The sequence below is a fragment of the Pteropus medius genome, unplaced genomic scaffold (genome assembly GCF_902729225.1).
Source record: "Pteropus medius unplaced genomic scaffold, Ma_sr-lr_union100, whole genome shotgun sequence".
In the NCBI taxonomy this organism is placed as follows: domain Eukaryota; kingdom Metazoa; phylum Chordata; class Mammalia; order Chiroptera; family Pteropodidae; genus Pteropus; species Pteropus medius.
The window spans coordinates 26,849,406-26,868,076 of record NW_024344240.1 but is presented as its reverse complement, the minus strand read 5'-3'; the positions used below and the strand labels follow the sequence as shown (position 1 = coordinate 26,868,076).

The following is an 18,671-nucleotide window of genomic DNA, read 5'->3' as shown; positions in this document are numbered from 1 at the left end:
TTACTGCATCAGTAGGAATGCAAAAATAGTTTTAAGAAAAACATTCCCTACGAGCGTTTATTGGAAAAGGGTAACAGAGATATCCTCGCAGGCGCAATAGACCTCTATAGATATCTGCCTTCCATGCTCCTCACCCTAGGGTTCCTCAACGCACCCAGGCCGTCTCGATCCCTAGATCCGGGGGCTTTCCGGACGCAGACGGGAGCGCGCACGTCGCCACCTGAGCCCGGAAAGCGCCGTCGAGTCACGTGCCCGTGCGCACCCGCAGCAGCGCGCTCCAAGCGGAAGTGAGGTTGGCGGTCGTGGCTGCGCAACTTCGGTGAGCAGCGCCGGCTGCAGACAGGAAGGTAGGCCGGCGGGTCCGAGGGTGCGTAGAACACTGGGGCATCGCGACTCAGTCCCGTATCGGAGCAGGCCTCCGAGGCGCTCGCCCCTCGCAAAGTCCCACCGCCAAGCCCGCCCCGGGCCAGCGAGCGCTGGTCCCCGTGGCCGAGGCCGGCGCAACGATCGCGGCGTGGTGAGTGCCGGCTGGAGCCCCGGGTGGGGCGGGGGCTCGCGCTGCTGCCGGGCCGGAAGTGCGGTGCTTTGTGCTGGTGGCCTGGGGCGGTGCCAAGGTCGAACCCGCCGCTGGGGTGGTCCCACGTCCCGGAAGGGACCCGCTGAGCTTTGTCCCTCAGGGCCGGGCAGGGTATGGGGCCCTGGGACGCGGAGCCTGAGAGGCGGAGCTGGGTTCGTGCCGGTGCGGTGGGCGGCGGGTGTTGCTATCCAGGTGGAATCATTGCTCAAGAATGTCCTCTGGGCCTTTTTAAGGTTCAAATTAGATCAGATCAGGAAAATGGATGAAAAATGGGGAAGCAGCGATTGTTTCTGTAATTTAGGTCCTTATGATTTTAATCATTTCAAATGTGTAAACTATTTACTTTGTCTACCAACAAAGTAAAGATTATTCCATTTTCCTGGCAGAAACTTAGTGTTCGTTTTTCTGGTTTAAAAGACTTTTAATGTTTTCTTCAGAAAGGACGTTTCGTGGCCCAGTCTTGGTTAAATTTGGAATAGAGAGGTGCACCTTTACAACGTGTCCACAAAACGGTATTTCTCTTTTACAGTGTATATAAGTGTAGTGCATTTAAAGGATTGCATGAATTAATGTTTCATTAAAGTCATGCATAAAAATATTTTGCAGTGTTTTGGCATGCAAGAAAATTTTGAGAATGAAAAGGTTTGTTTAGTTCTCATTCCTTATATTTTCAAGTCACCGTTGAATAAAATACTTTGAGATTATTTCCCAAAATAGTATATGGAAAACTAGATTAAAAGCTTTTGTTTTTTGACAGAAAATAGGGACACATTTTTAAACATTGGTAAGTAAAGAAGTAGTGGCATATTTTTTCAGTGACAGCCAAGAGTCGAACAATTCAAGCCTATTTTTTCTAATGTTGAGGCTGCCGTGGTGCACATTGTGATGTTTTTTGTTTTTCTTAAACTAAGTGGGCTTGCAGCTAATGTTTGCATATGTTTCCTAGGTTTAGTTGTGCTGTGAAACTAAGATCTGGTAGAGATTCCCTAAGGCTTTAAGAATTAGGGACAGCCTGCTTCCTTGTGTTATGCTAGGTGTTACTTTTGTAGCAGTGATTAGAAATGCCAAGCAGGTAGCATCCCTCTTTTTGCTGCTTGCCCTTCTGAATAGTGGAAGAATTGGGCTATGTGTGTAGGGTAAGTGCCTGCAACCCAGGCGGAAGGAGGAAGCACCATATGATACTCTTGCTGCTCTTGCCCTCTTATCAGGCCTTGTTATATTAGGATTTTTAGTTATTACTCTGCTCTATAATTGCCTTTCAACTCATTTCCATTTTAAGGTTAGATGGAATTGTAATGCCAAAATTGTTTGAATTATCAAACACTGGGACAGTAAGTTTTGTAATGCCACAGCAGTAGAGGATTAGAATTCAAAAAACAAAAAATCTTAAGTGCATTTAAAACATATCTTTTTATAGATTCTGTAGTTTAAAGGGAACTTTTTGCGTACATACTTGACTTATGTAAATAGCTTCTTTTCCTGGATCAGTTGAGAACAATTTTAAAACACAGTACACCAGTATAATGAAATAATAAGTTACTTTTCTGATGTCTGTGTTCTATACCTTTGACGTCTCTCCAGTTGTACGATGCAGAAATATGAATTTTTCCAAATAGATGGCCAGCCTTGGTAGTGAAGATAAAATTTGGGGGAATTGAGCTCTTTCTCCTTTTATATGCTCTTCTTGATGATATCAGACATTACTAATACCCAATGTTGGTTGTACTAAAGGGTATTGTATCTTGTATATTGGTGTCTCAGAGATAGAATTTAAGCCCCTTGAGATTAGTTTTATTGATATGAAATGCTAATATATAAGGCCTTTAAAATTTTATAATTGTTCTTTTGTGTGGAACTTTGTCATGACTTTTTTAATTTTTATTTTTCAATTAGAATTGACATTGTACAGTATAGTAGTTAGATTCTTACATAATTTACAGAGTGGTCTCCCAATTAGTCTAGAATCCACCTGGCGCCATACACATTTATTACAATATTATCGACTATATTCCCTATGTTGTACTTCCCATAACTGTTTTGTAACTACCAATTTATACTTTTTAATCCCTTCATCTTTTTCACTCAGCCTCCAAACCCTCCTCCCAGCAGTTCTCTGTATCTGTGCGTCTATTTTTGTCGTTTGTTCGTTTATTTTGTTCTTTAGATTCCACGTATAACTGAAATCATATGGTGTTTGTCTTACTCTCACTTCTTTTACTTAGCATAATACCCTCGAAGTTCATCCATGTTGTTGCAAATGGTAAGATGTCATTTTTTTATGGCTAATATTTCCATTGTGTATGTATGTATGTATGTGTGTGTGCGCGCACACACACATACATACATACACAGTATATATATACACACACAGCATAACTTCCTTAATCATTTATTGATGGGCACTTAGGTTGCTTCCATATCTTGGCTATTGTAAATACCACTGCAGTGAACACAGGGGTGCATATATCTTTTTAGATAAGTGTTTTGGTTTTCTTTGGATAAATACCCAGAAGTGCAATTGCTGCATCATAAGGTAGTTCTATTTTTAATTTTTTGAGAAACCTCCAGACTGTTTTCCATAATGGCTGTACCAATATACAGTCCTAATGACAGTGTATGAGAGTTCCCTTTTCTCCACATCTTCACCAACACTTGTTTGTTGATTTATTGATGATAGCCATTTAGACAGGTGTGAGATGGTATCTTATTGTGGTTTTAATTCTCATTTCTCTGATTAGTAATATTGAGCATCTTTTCATATGTCTATTGGCCATCTGTATGTCCTTTTTGGAGAAATGTCTATTCATGTCCTCTGCCCATTTTTAATTGGATTGTTACTTTTTTGGTATTAAGTTGTGTGAGTTCTTTATAAATTTGAATATTAACTCCTTATTAGGTATATCATAGGCACTTTTCTTCTCCCATTCTAGGCTGTCTTTTCGTATTGTTATTGGTTTCCTTCGCTGTGCAAAACCTTTTTAGTTCGAAGTAGTCCCATTTATTTTTTCTTTTGTATCCCTTGCCCAAGAGGATATATATCAGGAAAAAATTACTAAGAGCAACAGCAGCGTTTACTGCCTGTGTTTTCATCTAGGAGTTTTATGGTTTCAGGTTTTACATTTAAGTCTTTGATCCATTTTGAGTTTTTTCTTGTATAGGGTGTAAGAAGGTGGTCCAATTTCATTTTTGTGTGTGTATCTGTCCAGTTTTCCAAACATTTATTGAAGAGACTAGCTTTAACCCCATTGTATATTCCTGCCTCCTTTGTCATTGATTAAATGACCATATAGGTGTGGATTTAGTTCAGCACTCCGTATTCTGTTCCATTGATCTATGTGTCTGTTTTTATGCCAGTACCATGCTGTTTTGATTACTATAGCCTTGTAGTATAGTTTGATATTAGGTAGCATGATCCTCCAACTTTGTTCTTCTTTCCCAAGATGGCCATGGCTATTCAGGCTCTTTTATGGTTCCATATACATTTTTAGACTATTCTAGTTCTGTGAAAAATGCCATTGATATTTTGATAGGGATTACAGTGAATCTATAGATTGTTTTGGGTATTATGGACTTTTTAATGATGTTAACTCTTCATATCTCTGAGCACGGTATATGTTTCCATTTATTTGTAGCTTCAATTTATTTAATGACTTATAATTTTCTTAGTATAGGTTTTATACGTCCTTGGTTAAACTTATTCCTAAATATTTTATTGTTTTTGATGCACTTGTAAATGGGATTCTTTTAATTTCTGTTTTTGATAGTTCATTATTGGTGTGTAAAATACAATTGATTTCTGAATATTAATTTTGTATCTTGCTACTTTACTGAGTTCATTGATCAGTTCTAACAGTTTTGTGGTGGAATCTTTAGGGTTCTCTATATGTAGTGTCATGTCATCTGCAAGTAGTGACAGTTTTACTTCTTCATTTCCAATTTGGATGTCTTTTATTTCTTTTTGTTGTCCAACTGCTGTGCCTAGGATTTTCAATACTATGTTGAATAAAATGGTGAAAGTGGACATCCTTGTCTTGTTCCTAATCTTCAGGAAAATGTTTTTAGCTTTTCCCTAGTGAGTGTAGAGTTAGCTGTGGGTTTGTCATGTATGCATTTTATTATGCCGAGGTGTGTTTCCTCTGTTCACACTTTGCTGAGAGGTTTTATTATATGCTGGATTTTGTCCTAAATGCTTTTTCTTCATCTATTGATATGATCATATGATTTTTATCTTTCAATTGGTATATCATGTTAATTGATTTAAGGTTAGTGAAGCAACCTGGCATCCCAGTAATAAATTTGACATGATCATAATGTATAATCTTTTTAATGTAGTGCTGAATTTAGTTTGCTAATATTTTGTTAAGGATTTTTGCATGTATGTTTATCAAAGATATTTGCCTATAATTTTTTTTGTAAATTCTTTGTTTGATTTTGGAATCAGGTTAATAATGGTGGCCTTGTAAAATGAGCTTGGGAACCTTTTCTCCTTTTGATTTTTTTTGGAACGGTTTGAGAAGAATAGATGTTAACTCTTCTTGGAATGTTTGGTAGAATTCACCTGTGAAGCCATTAAGTTTAGGACTTTTGTTTTTTTGGGAATTTGATTACTGATTTGATTTTGATAGTAATCTGTTAGTTCAGATTTTGCGTTTCTTCTTGACTAGTCTTGGGAGATAGTATGTTTTTAGGAATTTCATCCAGATTTTCCAGTATGTTGTCATGCAATTGCTCATAGTATTTTCTTATAATTCTTGGTATTTCTGTTGAGTCAGTTGTCACGTCTCTTTTCTGATTTTATTTATTTAGGTCCTCTCTTTTTTCTTGATGAGTCTTGTTAAAGATTTACCAATTTTGTTATATCCTTTCAAAGAACCAGCTCTTAGTTTTCATTGATCTTTTGTATTGGTTTTTTTTTAGCCTGTATTTCATTCATTTCTGCTTTGATCTTTATTATTTCCTTCCCTCTAGTCACTTTGGGCCTTGTTTGCTCTTATTTTTCTAGTTCTTTTAGTTGTAAGATTAGATTGAGATTTTTCTTTTTTCTTGTTTCTTGAAGTAGGCTTGTATTGCTATGAATTTCCCTCTTGGAAGGCTTCTGCTATGTCTTGATTTTGAATCGTTGTGTTTTCATTTTCATTTGTCTCAAGGTATCTTTTGATTTCTTTCTTGATCTCATTGTTAACCCATTCATTGTTCAGTAGCATGTTATTTGGTATCCATGTGTTTGTATGTTTTTCAGAGGTGGTTTTTTTTGGTAATTGATTTCTAGTTTCATATTTTGGCCAGATAAGACGTTTGATATAATTTCGGTCTTCTGGAATTTACTGAGACTTGTTTTGTGGCCTAACGTGTGGTCTGTCTTGGAAAATGTTCCATGTGCACTTGAGAAGAATGTATATTCTGCTGCTTCGGGGTGAAATGCTTAAAAATAACAATAAATCTATGCGATCTAATGTGTCACTTAAGGCCACTGTTTTCTGGATTTTCTGTCTGGAAGATCTGTCTGTTGGTGTCAATGTGGTGTTCAGGTCCTCTACTATATTACTGTCGATCTCTCCTTTTGTGTCTTGTCAGCGTTTCCTTTATATAGTTAGGTACTCCCATGTTGGGTACATAAATGTTTACTAGAGTTATATCCTCTTGTTAGATTGGTCCCTTTATTATTATATAATATCATTTGTCTCATTATAGCCTTTGTTTTAAAGTCTGTTTTGTAATATGAGTATTGCTATACCAGTTTTTTGTTTTGTTTTTGTTTGCCTGAAATATCTTTTCCTGTCCCATTCCTTTACATTCTACGCGTGTCTTTGATCTGAAGTGGGTCTGTTGTAGACAGCATATGTATGGGTCTTGTTTTCTTATCCATCTAGCTGCCCTATGTCTTTTTATTGGAGCATTTACTCCATTTACATTTAAATTTATTATTGATAGGTACATAGTTATTGCCATTTTATTAATCATATTTTGTTCCCTTTTCATTTACTGAATGAAGTCCTTTTAACATCTTGTAATACTGGCTTGGTTGTTATGAATTCTTTAAGCTTTTTTTTTTGTTTGGGAAGCTCTTTATCTCACCTTCAATTTTAATGGATAGCCTTGATGGGTAGAGTAACCTTGGTGGTTGTTCCTTGCTTTACATCACTTTAAATATTTTGTGCCAATTTCTTCTGGCCTGCAAATTTCTATTGAGAAATCAGCTGACGGCCTTATGGGAGCTCCCTTGTAAGTAACTAGTTGTCTTTCATTGCTGCTTTTAGAATTCTTTTTGTCTTTAACTTTTGGCATTTTAATTATGATGTGTTTTGATCTGGGCCTGCTTGGATTCATCTTGTTTGAGACTGTTTGTGTTTCCAGGGTGGGGGAGTTTTCCGTCATTATTTCTTCAAATCAGTTCTCAATCCCTTGTTCTCCTTCTGATACCTCTGTGATGCAAACGTTGTTAAGCTTGATGCCCCAGAGGTCCCTTACTTTCCTCATTTTTTTGTATTCTTTTTTTGCCGTTCTAATTGGGTGTTTTCTGCTACCTTGTCTTGCAAATCACTAGTTTGATCTCCTGCTTCATCTACCCCATTATTGATTCTTTCTAGTGTATTCTTCATTTCAGTTGTTGTATTCTTCATTTCTTACTGGTTCTTATTTAGTTTTTATGTGCTCTTTATTTTTTTGTTTTATTTTTATTTTTACTTATTTTTATGTTCTTTTTAATGCTTACTATCACTTAATTCTAAATGAGATCATCTATTCTTCCCCTCAGTAAGTTTATTGAGCATCCTTATTACTAATGTTTTGAACTTTGTATCTGGTAGGTTTCCTTTATTTTGTTTAGTTGTATTTCTGGAGTTTTCTCCTGTTCCTTCATTTAGGACATGTTTATTTTCTCATTTTGGCTGCCTCTCTGTGTTCGTTTCTAGTATTAGGTAGATTTGGTACATCTTCCAGTCTTGGCTGGGGGGCTTTATGTAGTAGGTGTTATGTTTGACCCAGTGGTTCAGTCTTCCTGGTCAACTGTGCTGGGTGCTCCAGGAGTATCCATTAGTGGGGTTGTGTGTGCCCTCCCGTAAAAGTGGAAATTCTCCAGTTTCAGGGAAGTGATATCCCCGGGTGCCAGCCCCAGGGAGAAGCGCAACATTCCAAGGAAAAGATGATAAAACTGTCTGTTAGGCCCTGTTTGCTGGGAGTTCCCCTGAATATGTTTATCTGTGTACAAAGAGTTACAACTAACTTCTGCTTCTTGTAATCTGTTCATTCAAAGATGTAGTAAGAAAAACCTTATAAGCAGCCTGCTCGGGAAGCTCAGGGCTGATTTCCTCTAACCCTGCGTGGTAGAGAGTCAGTCGCCGGCCGGCTAATAAAGGCTCATAATTAATCTCAATTGGCTCCGTGGGTCTCAGAATTATCCGTGCCACAACACTCCTTGCTGTAATGGAGCCTTGATTGCTTTTGGCATGTCAGTGGGTGGGACTGACTCTCAGGCTGACTGGCTGTGAAGACTGGCCACACCCACAGGGTATGAGTTGTTTTGTGGGGGTTTGTGCAAGCAGTTCCTGTGACTGTTGAGAACAACTTTTGCGTATGCTGCTAGTGGTCCTAATCAGGTGGCACGCTTTTGCGGTCTGACGCCAGCTTCTAATTATGTTGGTTCTAGGGTTCTTTTGGGGTGTGGGGGGTCTCCCATTCAGGCCAAGGTCTGATGCTGCCTGTGACTTCCTAGGGCTACCTACAAAGCAATCCACCTACAAAGTGATCCATGGTTGGTTGCTGCCTGAACTGGACCTGGAGGTACATGGGAGAGCCTACACTCCTAACTGAGGCCGGCTGCCTCCAGTACTTGGCCTAGAGCAGGTTTCCAAAAAGTCTGGGGACACTTCAAGGCCTGAGGGTACCTGCTAGGTGCCTAGAAGGGCCAGCAGCTGAAGAAGTCTTGGGTGGTACACGAGTTGGGTGAGATGAGGTCCCGGGAAGTCACCAGGGTGGGGCAAGTAGCCTTCCCCATATTGGTGCAGGTTAAGATTTTGTTCCAGAGCTGAGCCTGTGGCTATTCACAAAAGTCTCAGATCACAGGGGAGCTAACTGCAGCCTTTCTTGGGCTCCCAAATTCCTCAGATTTGTTCAGGAAATACTGCGGCTTGGTTTGGGGCTGGTTGCCCACCACCTGAATTATATCAGGAAGTACGTGAGTGGAGAGGCCTCTTGATTGCTGCTAAAAGAGCTTCATGCCAGAGGACTAGGTGGGGCTGGTGGCCCATCCTTTAATATGCCTCTGGCAATTATCTAATTGGGTGGGGCAGGATCCCAAAGAGTCACAGGGGTAGAGAAGAGGATTTCACCAGGCCAGCTTGCATTTAAATTCAGCCGTGTAGAGGGAGGACTCACCACAGGCAAGATGGCCCCTACCTGTAGGCTGCATAGGAGAAGGGCTCAACAGAGGGATAATGGCAGCCGTTCCTCTAGCCCTTGCCCTGAGCGAGGTCTCTGGCACCACCCCCCCCCAGCTGCTGTCCCTCCACAGGAGCCCAGAGCGAGTGCTTGTGAGTCTGTGTGTGGGCCCTTTAAGGAGATGTCTGAGCTTCTAGCAGTCTTCCATCTCACCCAGACGGTCGGAATCTTCACTGATTTTTATAGCAATTTTGTGGGAACTCCTCTTCCCGGCACTGAATCCGTATGTTGGGGAGCCCTGGTGTGGGCCGAGTTCCCTCGCTTTTTAAAGGGGCACCTCCAGAGCCAAGATATTCCTCCTGATGCTCAACCTGGTCATGATGTGTTTTGAAACTAGGGGAAGTAGTTCAGTGATTGGTCTTAAATATACTTTCTTTTTGATTATTATTGGATTTTCAAATTGAAGACTTTTGCTGTCATCTTTTTGAAAGGTAAATCTGAGATTTGTCTTCTGATGCAGGTGTCAAACCACTCGTAGGAATTCTGACAGTTGAGTCATTTCAAATGAGAAACTTTTTTTTTTTTTTTTTTTTAAAGGGATAACCCTATGGATCCAGCCCTGGAATGAGATCCTTTGTCCAAAGCAAATCAGACTGAGAAATTGGAGGTTTCTGAGTGCCTACTGGTGCTTGAATCTCAGGCAGAGTAGCGATGGTGGTTTTTTTTTTTTGGATAAATTTAAAAAGTATAGCAATACAGTCAGTATAGCCGTACCCAACATCTCGATGTAACAATTATTAGCATTTTCCTGTAGTATCCCATTTTTGTAGCAATGTTTTAAATTATAGACATCATGTCATTTCTATCCTTACATGCTTTAGTATGTATTTCTAAAAAATGACATATCTTTTCATAACCAAAATACTGTTATCACACTCAACAAAATTAACAACAGTTGTTTAATACCCATTTTCAGTTATATCCCCAAATATTTAAATACCTTTTTACATGTTTTCAATGTAAATTAAGATCCAAAAAAAAATCCACCTGTAGCCTTTATGTGTAAATTTATTTAATCTAGAACGGTCCTTCTCCCCACCCCTCCACCTTTTTTTCAGACTGTTGACTTACTGAAGAAACTGGGTCATTTGTCCCAGAAAGCCCCACCTTTTGGGTTTGTCTCATTGCTTCACAGTATTGTTCAGCTTATTCCTCTAACTCCTGTCTAGAAGTTAGATGTATAGACTCCATTAGATTCAGATTTTAGTGTTTTGTAGCAGTACACTGGATAACACAGAGTAATTCCCTTAACTGAGGATGCACGTAATGTTAAGTAGTTTGACTCTTAGTGATGTTAAGATTGATCAGTGGATTTTAAGATTGGTCAGTTTTCACATTCACTAACCAATAAACAGATGTTTCAACAATTCTGAATTAGGTTTTAAATAAATGTCTTAACATCATGTTTGAAAAGTCCTGTGTTCTCTGTTGGATAGTTCTTTTGTTCAAGAACATTCAGAAGATATTTATGAGCCACCTCTGTGCCAAGCAATAGTGAGATGCAGGGAGACAGGGCTGAATAAGCTGTTTTCTTTGCCCTTGAGCCACACAATCTTGGGGGAATCTGTGATCATTTGAACAAGTAACTTAATGAGCTGTTTGACATTAGTTTAGAGACCTTGTCTTTGTATTTCCCAATGTAAACCCTTTTGTTGAATTCAAGAGGGAACCACAACATTTTTTTTCATCAATGCTTTTACCAAATTTTTTTATCTGTAACTTTTAATTTAGTAAGACTTTTTAATCACTTTAGGAAATATTTACTATTTATTAGTCTCTGGGGAAGTAAAAGTGTTTTCACGAAAGATAACCTCTGGGTACTTTGGAACTAATGGTGTTTAGAATTCAAATGCAATTCAGTAAATTTTTTAGTGGTACATGTAGAATGGAATTTTATGATTGGTTTAGACTCTAAGTCAAGTCATTATGGAAGGAAAACCTGTGTTTAGTGCTTTATTTGAGTTGTTCACAATTTTTGACCATTATGAATAATGCTGTTAGGTTCGCCGAAGGATGAATGCACAAGATGGAAGGGGTTTAAGCGTGGTTTATTGTAGCAGAGTGACAGTTGGGCTGAGCCAAAGATGGCGTCAGCGCTGAATGCGAGGGGACTTGAAACTTACATGGGGCTCGAGGTGAGCTTTTTCAGTGGGCGTATTTCAGGTGGGTAAATTGGTGGTGAAGGGAGGAAAGTCAAGTGAAATGGGAGGTGAGCATGTAGCATTGCCAATCCAGATGTTGCAAGGTGCAATTCCCATACAACGATAAGGAAGGAGTCTAATCCCCAGGCTATAGGGGTAGAGATAGGGCCCTTTTAGACCTAACAATCCAGCCTTTTTTGTTTTATGGAATAGGGATGGCAACTTGGTTTTCTGTAGCTGCTTCCTGCTGAATAGAGGTTGCAAGATCTATTGGAAAGGGATTTAGTAGTGGATAGTCAACTGGGGTGTGGCTTTGACTGGTAGATTCTGCTGGCCGGAGGGCTTGATAGTGTGGCACGGAGTGAAGTATTGTGACTTCAGCTATAGACTAAAACGTGCAAAAATGGTCCTGGAGGAGGGAAGAAATCTGGCATGGTATGCAAGTCCCAAAGGTCCAAAATGAGAAAAATGAAGGTTAGAGGCCTTATGAAGGGTAAGAACCAGGTAACTCAGTTGGTTTTTATCCAGGTATCTCAAGAATTTGTTTGGCGCTCTCTTATCTTATTGGCTTTGTCCTTCAGCTTTTAATTTTTATTTTAACTAATTAATTAATTAATTAATATTTAGTTATTTTTTTTTTAGGCGAGGCAACCCTTGGTTGACCTTACAAATTGCAAGGACCTTGTCAGCTTACAATCCCTTATTTTTAAAAATTTTTTATGCCTACGGCACCTGGTCTTTCTAGGTGGTCTCCCATCCAAGAACTAACCAGGCCCGACCCTGCTTAGCTTGTTTAGGGTATCATGGACGTAGACCTTATCCTTCAGCTTTTTAGCTGCATCTCTTACTAGTTCTAATTGGTTAACATAGAAACAACATTCTTTTAGAAAGAGGCAGAGACCTCCTTTTTCAACTTTAAATAAATCTAGCCTTTGTTTTTTGTAAAGTGATGGCTGCTAGGGAGTCAGTTTGATCCTATAATTGAGCTATATTTTTTGCAATCTCATCTAGGCTTTCTTGGAGATCATTGGACAATGTTTTGAAGTAGGGTAGATAGGTAAATAGTGATGGCAAGTCCCCCATGCCTGTGCTTAGTCTGGTAGGGACCTCCAGTGTAACTAATAGTGGGATGACCTGAATACCTCTTTTATATTTTATATAGTGTGTGAATGGGAATTGGTAAAGATTGGTTATTGGGGGCTGTATCTATATTTGGAGAGAGAGAGACTAGAGTCCAATTTCTGGTCCACTTAGTGGGAAGGCAGAGATAAGTGCTAGTTCCACATGGAAAGAAGACCCCTTATTCAGGTATACAAGTGAAAACATGTATGGAGAACAAATGTGTAAGAGGATAGATTGTTCCAGTGTATCCCTTCTGAGGCTCGGAACTCCAGGCCATAAGAGTTGTAGCTACAGCAGCTCCAGTAAAGGGAGATAGATGAGTAAGGGTATTAGTAGGTCTGTAATAAAAGTGTTGAGGAACTGCAGAGACAGTCGTAATCTAAGGAAAGAACGGGGGATGGGGGTGGTAAAAGACGTTTTTAAGAGATTGTAAGGACTGTAGAGTGGACGGGTTATAGAAAGAGGCCATTAGCTTCTGGAGAGACTTGGTAGTCTATCTGTTGAGTCCAGTATCCACTGAGCAGTTGGATTGTGACTGATTGTATAGATTGGAAGGTAGGCATTCTATAGATAGGTTGCTACTGGTTCTTGTGAAACAAAGAGGAGCCTTGGAAATCAAAGGGGTATGAAGAGTATTGGGTCCTATTACTGGTATGGAGGGATGTGCTACCTTTTCAAGGGATTGGGTATAGTTGTGGAAGGGATTAGAATCTTGATTAGCCTGTGCTTTCAAGGAGAGTATCTGCCCTTTCAAGGAAAATGGAGCCCTTTTCTTTTCGATATGAAAAGATCATTTGTACATGGTCCCATTGGTGAGGGGAACAGGGAGAGCAGAGTATGCTGAGGAAGAGAGGGAAAGGCAGAGCCAGCAGTCTTTGGCTAACATAGGGTTGGATTTATTTAAGAGAGAATGGGTGAGATTGAGAGAAGGCTCAAGATGAATGGTATTGAGAAAGCTCCGTAGGGAAGCAGAAGAGGAAGTAGGTGATTGGTGGGAGATCTAAGTAAGTAGAATTAAGAGGGTGGCAAGGGGAGGTGTTCTGATCTACATAATGAGGAATCTCACCACATGGGCCTATTAGGTAATACTTGTCTGTGAGAAATCAAAGGATATCTGTACAAGTGAATCCCATAAAAAGAGTTAAAATCTCGAGATGGAGAGGAAGGGGAGATTGTGCTAAGGCTGAAGGAATTTGTTGGGGGTAGTGGTGTTTGTTATCTTTTCTGGAAGAAGAGGAGAGCCTGAACAGAAGGGACAGGGACAGTAAAGGTTATTCATTTGTCCTCTTTGTCAGGAATGTGGATTAGCTGAAGCTTTGTAGGTCTGATGGAATAGCTGTGGAATTTTGTGGTGTTTGGCCATACTTTGTCCCTTGGTGAACTATTGGAGACTCGTTTTAGCCTGGAAAGATGGAACCATGTTGGGTGTCCAGTAATCTTAGCAGCAGTTGGGGTAGTTAAAAGTACCCGGTAAGGGCCTTGCTGTCCAGGTTTAAGATGATCTGAGTGGAGATTCTTAAGGTAGGACCTAATCACCTGGGATTACAGGAGTAGGTGGAAGATCTGTGACTGTGTATGGCTTTGGCAGGACTTGGTCTGCATGTTCTCTTAGTATTTGTCTAACTAGATTTAGTACGGATGTATAATCTCCTAAGAGGGATGTTGTGGTTGGGAAGTTCCCTAGAAGGAAAGGTCTTCGGTACATGAGTTCAGTGGGACTGAGGAAAGAGGGGACTCTAAGGAAGGCCCTAATGCACATGAGGGCAAGAGGTAAGAGAGAAATCCAGGGTTCCTGAATTGCTAAACTAAGCTTAGTTAACAGGGTTTTTATTAAAGAGTTAGCTTTTTCAGCTTTTCCTGAGAGCTGAGGTCTAGAAGAAGTATGTAGATTCCATCGAACACCTAAGGTGGAGCTGACTTCCTGTGTTATTTGAGATATGAAGGCTGGGCCATTATCTGATCGTAATGAGGTGGGTAATCCAAAGCAAGGAATAATGTCTTTTGGTAGTGTCTGGGTAACTTCAGCAGACTTCTCAGGTGGTGGGGAAAGCCTCAATCCATCCTGAGAAGGTGTCTATGAGGGTTAGTAAGTATTGGATTTCCTGATGGAGGCTTGTGTGTAAAGTCAATTTGCCAATCCTGTTCAGGGATGCTGCTCCTAGCCAGATGGGTGGGAAAGGAAGGAGGGTGTGTATACCTGTAAGGAGAGACTATGAAGCAGATACAGCAATTTTTCATTATATCTCGAAGGAGAGTATTAAAGTTATTACAGGTAATCAGGGGTTTAAGGAGTTGTAAGAGCAGTTTAAATCCAGTGTGTAAGGAGTTATGAATATCTTGCAGGATATTTTGAGCTTGACCCTGTGGTAAAATATACCTTACTTGCATCTTTAGTGAAGTCTTTCTTATCTGCTCCAAGCCTGAGGAGAGAATGATACTCTTTAGGAGAGTATTGTGGTGCGAAATGAAGAAAAGCTAAGAGTTGGGAGGAAAGGGTTGATTGCTGCACTGCCCTTTTGGCCTCTGTATCTGCCTTATTATTGCCCTCTATGATGGGGTTGTTTCCTGCCTGGTTCTCTTACAGTGAAGTACTCCTGCTGCCTTGGGAAGATGAGCAGCCTGAAGAAGTTTAAGAATTAAGGGAGCATTGGTAATAGAGCCTTTTGTAGTGAGTGGAGAATATGGAAGGCATATTTGGAATCTGTATAGATGTTAACCCCTTGTCCAAATGCTAAGGTTAACTGACGCTCTGGTGAGGGCAGTTAATTCTGCCTTTTGAGAAGTCCCTACAGGAAGGGGCCTAGATTCTATGATTTCTGTGAGGGAGACTACTGCGTAGCTTGCCAACATTTTTTCCCATCTGGCAGAAAGCACTACCATCAATAAACCAAGTGTGTGAGGCATTGGATAAAGAAGAGTCTGTTATGTTTGAGAAACAGAGAGTCGTAAGGTTGAGGATTTCTATACAAGAGTGTGAAGTCTCTTTGTTGGGCATGGGTAAAGGAGTGGCAGGATTGAGTAGAGGGTATTTGTCTAGGGTAACATAGGGAGATTCAATAAAGATTATGTGAAAAGTTTGTATTCTAGAGGGAGGGAGATTTGGGGTAGTGAGGTCAGAGATGTTATATGAAGAATAAACTGTGATGAGTTGTCCGAATGTGAGTTTCTGACTTTCAGGAGTTAGAAAAGTGGCTGCGGCCAGGGCTCTAAGGCAGTCTGGCCAACCCCTGACTAGTATCTAATTGGTTTGATAGTCTGGGTCTCTGGACTTGTTTTAAGAGTCCAAGTGCTATTCCTTCCTTTTCCATAGTATAAAATGTAAAAAGTTTGGAGAAGTCGGAAAGGAAAGAGCTGGGGCCTATATAAGGGCCTGCTGTAATTTCCTGAAGTAAGAGCTAATAATGGTGGGATCTAGTGGTTCGGTCAAAAGACCTTTAGAAGCTAGGCATAAAGGATGAGCTAGAATGCTGAAGTTAGGAACCCAAATACGGAGAAATCTTGCTAAACCAAGGTAAGATAGAAGCTTGTGTTTTGTGGTGGGAGGTAAGAGGGAGGCGATGAGGTCTTTTCTGTCTAAAGTAATGGCTCCAGGTTGTGGGATAATAGAGTGACTGAGATAAATGACTTGAGGGTAATAAAGTTAGGCCTTCTTTGGAGAGACTCAATATCTGTTTTTATCTAAATGATTTGAGAGGCTAGCTGCATGTTCATAAGAGAGAGAATAAATAGACTACAAAGGAGTAGATCATCTCCATGTTGGAGAATAATGCTGGGGTAGAGATCTAGTTTTGCTAGACTTGATGCTAAGGCTTGTCCAAAGAAATAGGGACTATCCTGGACACCTTGGGGAAGGACAGTGCAGGTAAGTTGGGGCTGATGGGTGACAGGATCTGTCCAGGTGAAAACAAAGGGATTTTGGGAGTCTGGGTGTAGAGGAATGGTGAAGAATGCATCTTTTAGGTCAGTTACAGTGAAATGGGAAGTGTCCGGGGGAATAAGGGATAGGAGGGTGTCAGGGTTGGGTACTACCAGATGAGTTGGGAGAATTACCTGGTTTATGATGCAGAGATTTTGAACTAAGCAATATGAGCCATCTGGCTTCTTGACAGGCAGGATTGGGGTGTTGAATGGAGAGTGAGTGGGTCTCAGGAGGTTTTGGGATAGAAGGTGTTATATAATGGATTGGAAGCCTTGTCTGCTTTCTAAAGATACGGAGTGTTGGGGTTGACAGGGGTATGTTGAAGGGTCTTTTAGTTTTATGTGGATAGGAAAGTGGCATTGGGCTATGGAAGGGGTAGAGGTATCCCACACTTTGAGTGTGACTAGAGAAGTTGAGAGGGGGAATTTATCCGGTTCTGGTTTAGGGAGAGGGAGGAGGGGTGGGTCTGAATTAGAAGTGGGAGAGTGAAGCCTAAAGGAGGCTCTGAATTTTGATAAAATGTCTTTACCAAGGATTGAGATTGGGCATTTAGGAAGGACTAGAAACGAGTGACTGAAAGATATTCCCAGGAAGAGACATTGTAAGGAGGGTGTAGCTAAAGACTTGGAGATTAGACCATCAACCCCTGACAGTGTAGATTTGGGAGGGCCAGATAGGACCTGCAAATTCAGGTATGGCAGAGTAAGTGGCTCCTGTATCAATAAGAAAGGAGATTGGCTTACCTGCTACTAGTAGAGTTGCCCTGGGCTCCAAAGGAGTGATAGGAGTGGGGGCCGTGGGGCCCGGGCAACCTCAATCTTCAGTGGCGAACCCTAGAAGGCTGGGCAGGTTGAGGTCCAGTTGTTCTGACTTTGGAAGGAAGAAATGTGACCCTCCCTTGAGTTCCAGTTGATTTTCCAGTGAACTTTCTTGCCGAAACTTGGACAAGGGCCTGGAGGAGGGCGAGGATTAGGGCAACCTTTGGCCTAGTGTCCCTCCTTGCCACACTTAAGCAGGGTTCTGGAGGGGCTTCAAAGGTTTTGCCCTTAGGGCTTTGTATATTTCTGTGGAAGCTCTGAATAGCTGCTGCCAGCATCTGGCATTTAGCCTGATCCCTTTTAAGTTGTTCATTTTTTTTGTTTCCTCATCTCTATTATTGAAAACTTTAAAGGCAGCACTTAAGAGTTCCCTTTGTGGGATTTGAGGGCCATCTTCCAGCCTCTGTAATTTGCATCTGATTTCAGAAGCCAATTGAGAAATGAAATGAGTGTGTTGGAAGAGGAGGCCTTCCATTGAGGAAGGGTCTAGTTTAGTGTATTTTTGGAGAGCCTCTGTTAGAGGAGACAGAAAAAGGGCAGGATTTTCATCTGGACCTTGGCTGATTCCTTTGAGATTTTCATAGTTAATTGCCTTGTGTGCCGCTTTTTGAAGCCCTGCTATGAGTCAAGTACCATATGATTTCAGTGTCGGCGGCCTGGGGAGTCTGATAGTTCCAGTTGGGATCCCGTTGGGACTGCTACTGCCCCCAACCAGCTGTTGATTATTTTGCCAGTGTAGGATATCAGCCTGACCATGAGTGGCTAGCCAGACTCTCTTTTTCTTCGGTGGAAAGAGAGGAGGAAATGATTATGTGGAGCTCATGCCAGGTAAGATCCTAGGATTGAGTTAGGTATTCAGATTCTTTGACTTAAGTGGTGGGGTCAGTGGAAAAGGACGCTAACTTTTTCTCAACTTGAGAGAGATCAGCCAGAGAGGAAGGGACATGAATGTGGACTATACTCTAGGCTCCTGCAACTTCCCTTAAAGGGAAAACAGTAGCAGCTTCCTGGGGGTGAGTCCAAGAACTTGTTTGAGCGGTGGAGAAGGAGGGTTCTGAGGGATCTAAGCTGGACTCATTGTGAGCGGGGGGAGTTAAAGGAAGGGGTGAGGAAGTTGAGAGCCGAAGGGTTAAGGTAAGAGGGAGTGGGGGAGTCATCTGGGAGGTCTGCTGAAAGAGGAGCATATGGGGGTGGGGGATGAGGAGGGCCTAGAGGGTGATGGACCATGGTCAGTGGGATGGAAAGAAGTGTCAGTTTCAGAGTTAATAGAAGAGGATTGGGATGAAGAAGTAAAATCTTAAGTAGAGCAGGATTTACAGAGAGAGTCTGGAGTGGAGAGTAAAAACCTGGACATAGGGAACTTCAGACACTTTCCGTTGCAGTGACAAAAGTTGTCAAGGTCTTAATGTGTTAAAAATCAAAGGTGCCATTCTCAGGTCATTGAGATCCATAATCTAATTTGTGTCATGGTCAAGCAGTGTTATAATAGAAAATGAGACACTTATGAGGTTTCTAGGTTCCTTAAAAGGCAGCCAAGGGGGGTGATTTTGGAGGGTGTAGGGGGTGTGTATTCCCTATGATGAAGAGGATAAGAACGGCAGGGAAAGTGAGGAGGGCGAGTGGAAAACCTCTAGGGAGGGAACAGCTCCTTGTGGTCC

The 18,671-nt window shown here is 41.1% G+C and overlaps 1 protein-coding gene across 4 annotated transcripts in view; it reads left to right on the top strand.

Moving 5' to 3' along the window:
* The first annotated feature begins 227 nt into the window (after positions 1-227).
* The window catches only part of FAM168B (family with sequence similarity 168 member B), a 57,458-nt gene continuing 39,014 nt past the window's right edge, over positions 228-18,671 (top strand). Inside the window, exon 1 of one of the 4 annotated variants that reach the window (XM_039869298.1) lies at positions 228-347. The gene's annotated coding sequence lies outside the window, so the exon portion shown is untranslated. The other 3 variants (XM_039869296.1, XM_039869299.1, XM_039869295.1) reach the window with 3 other exon arrangements.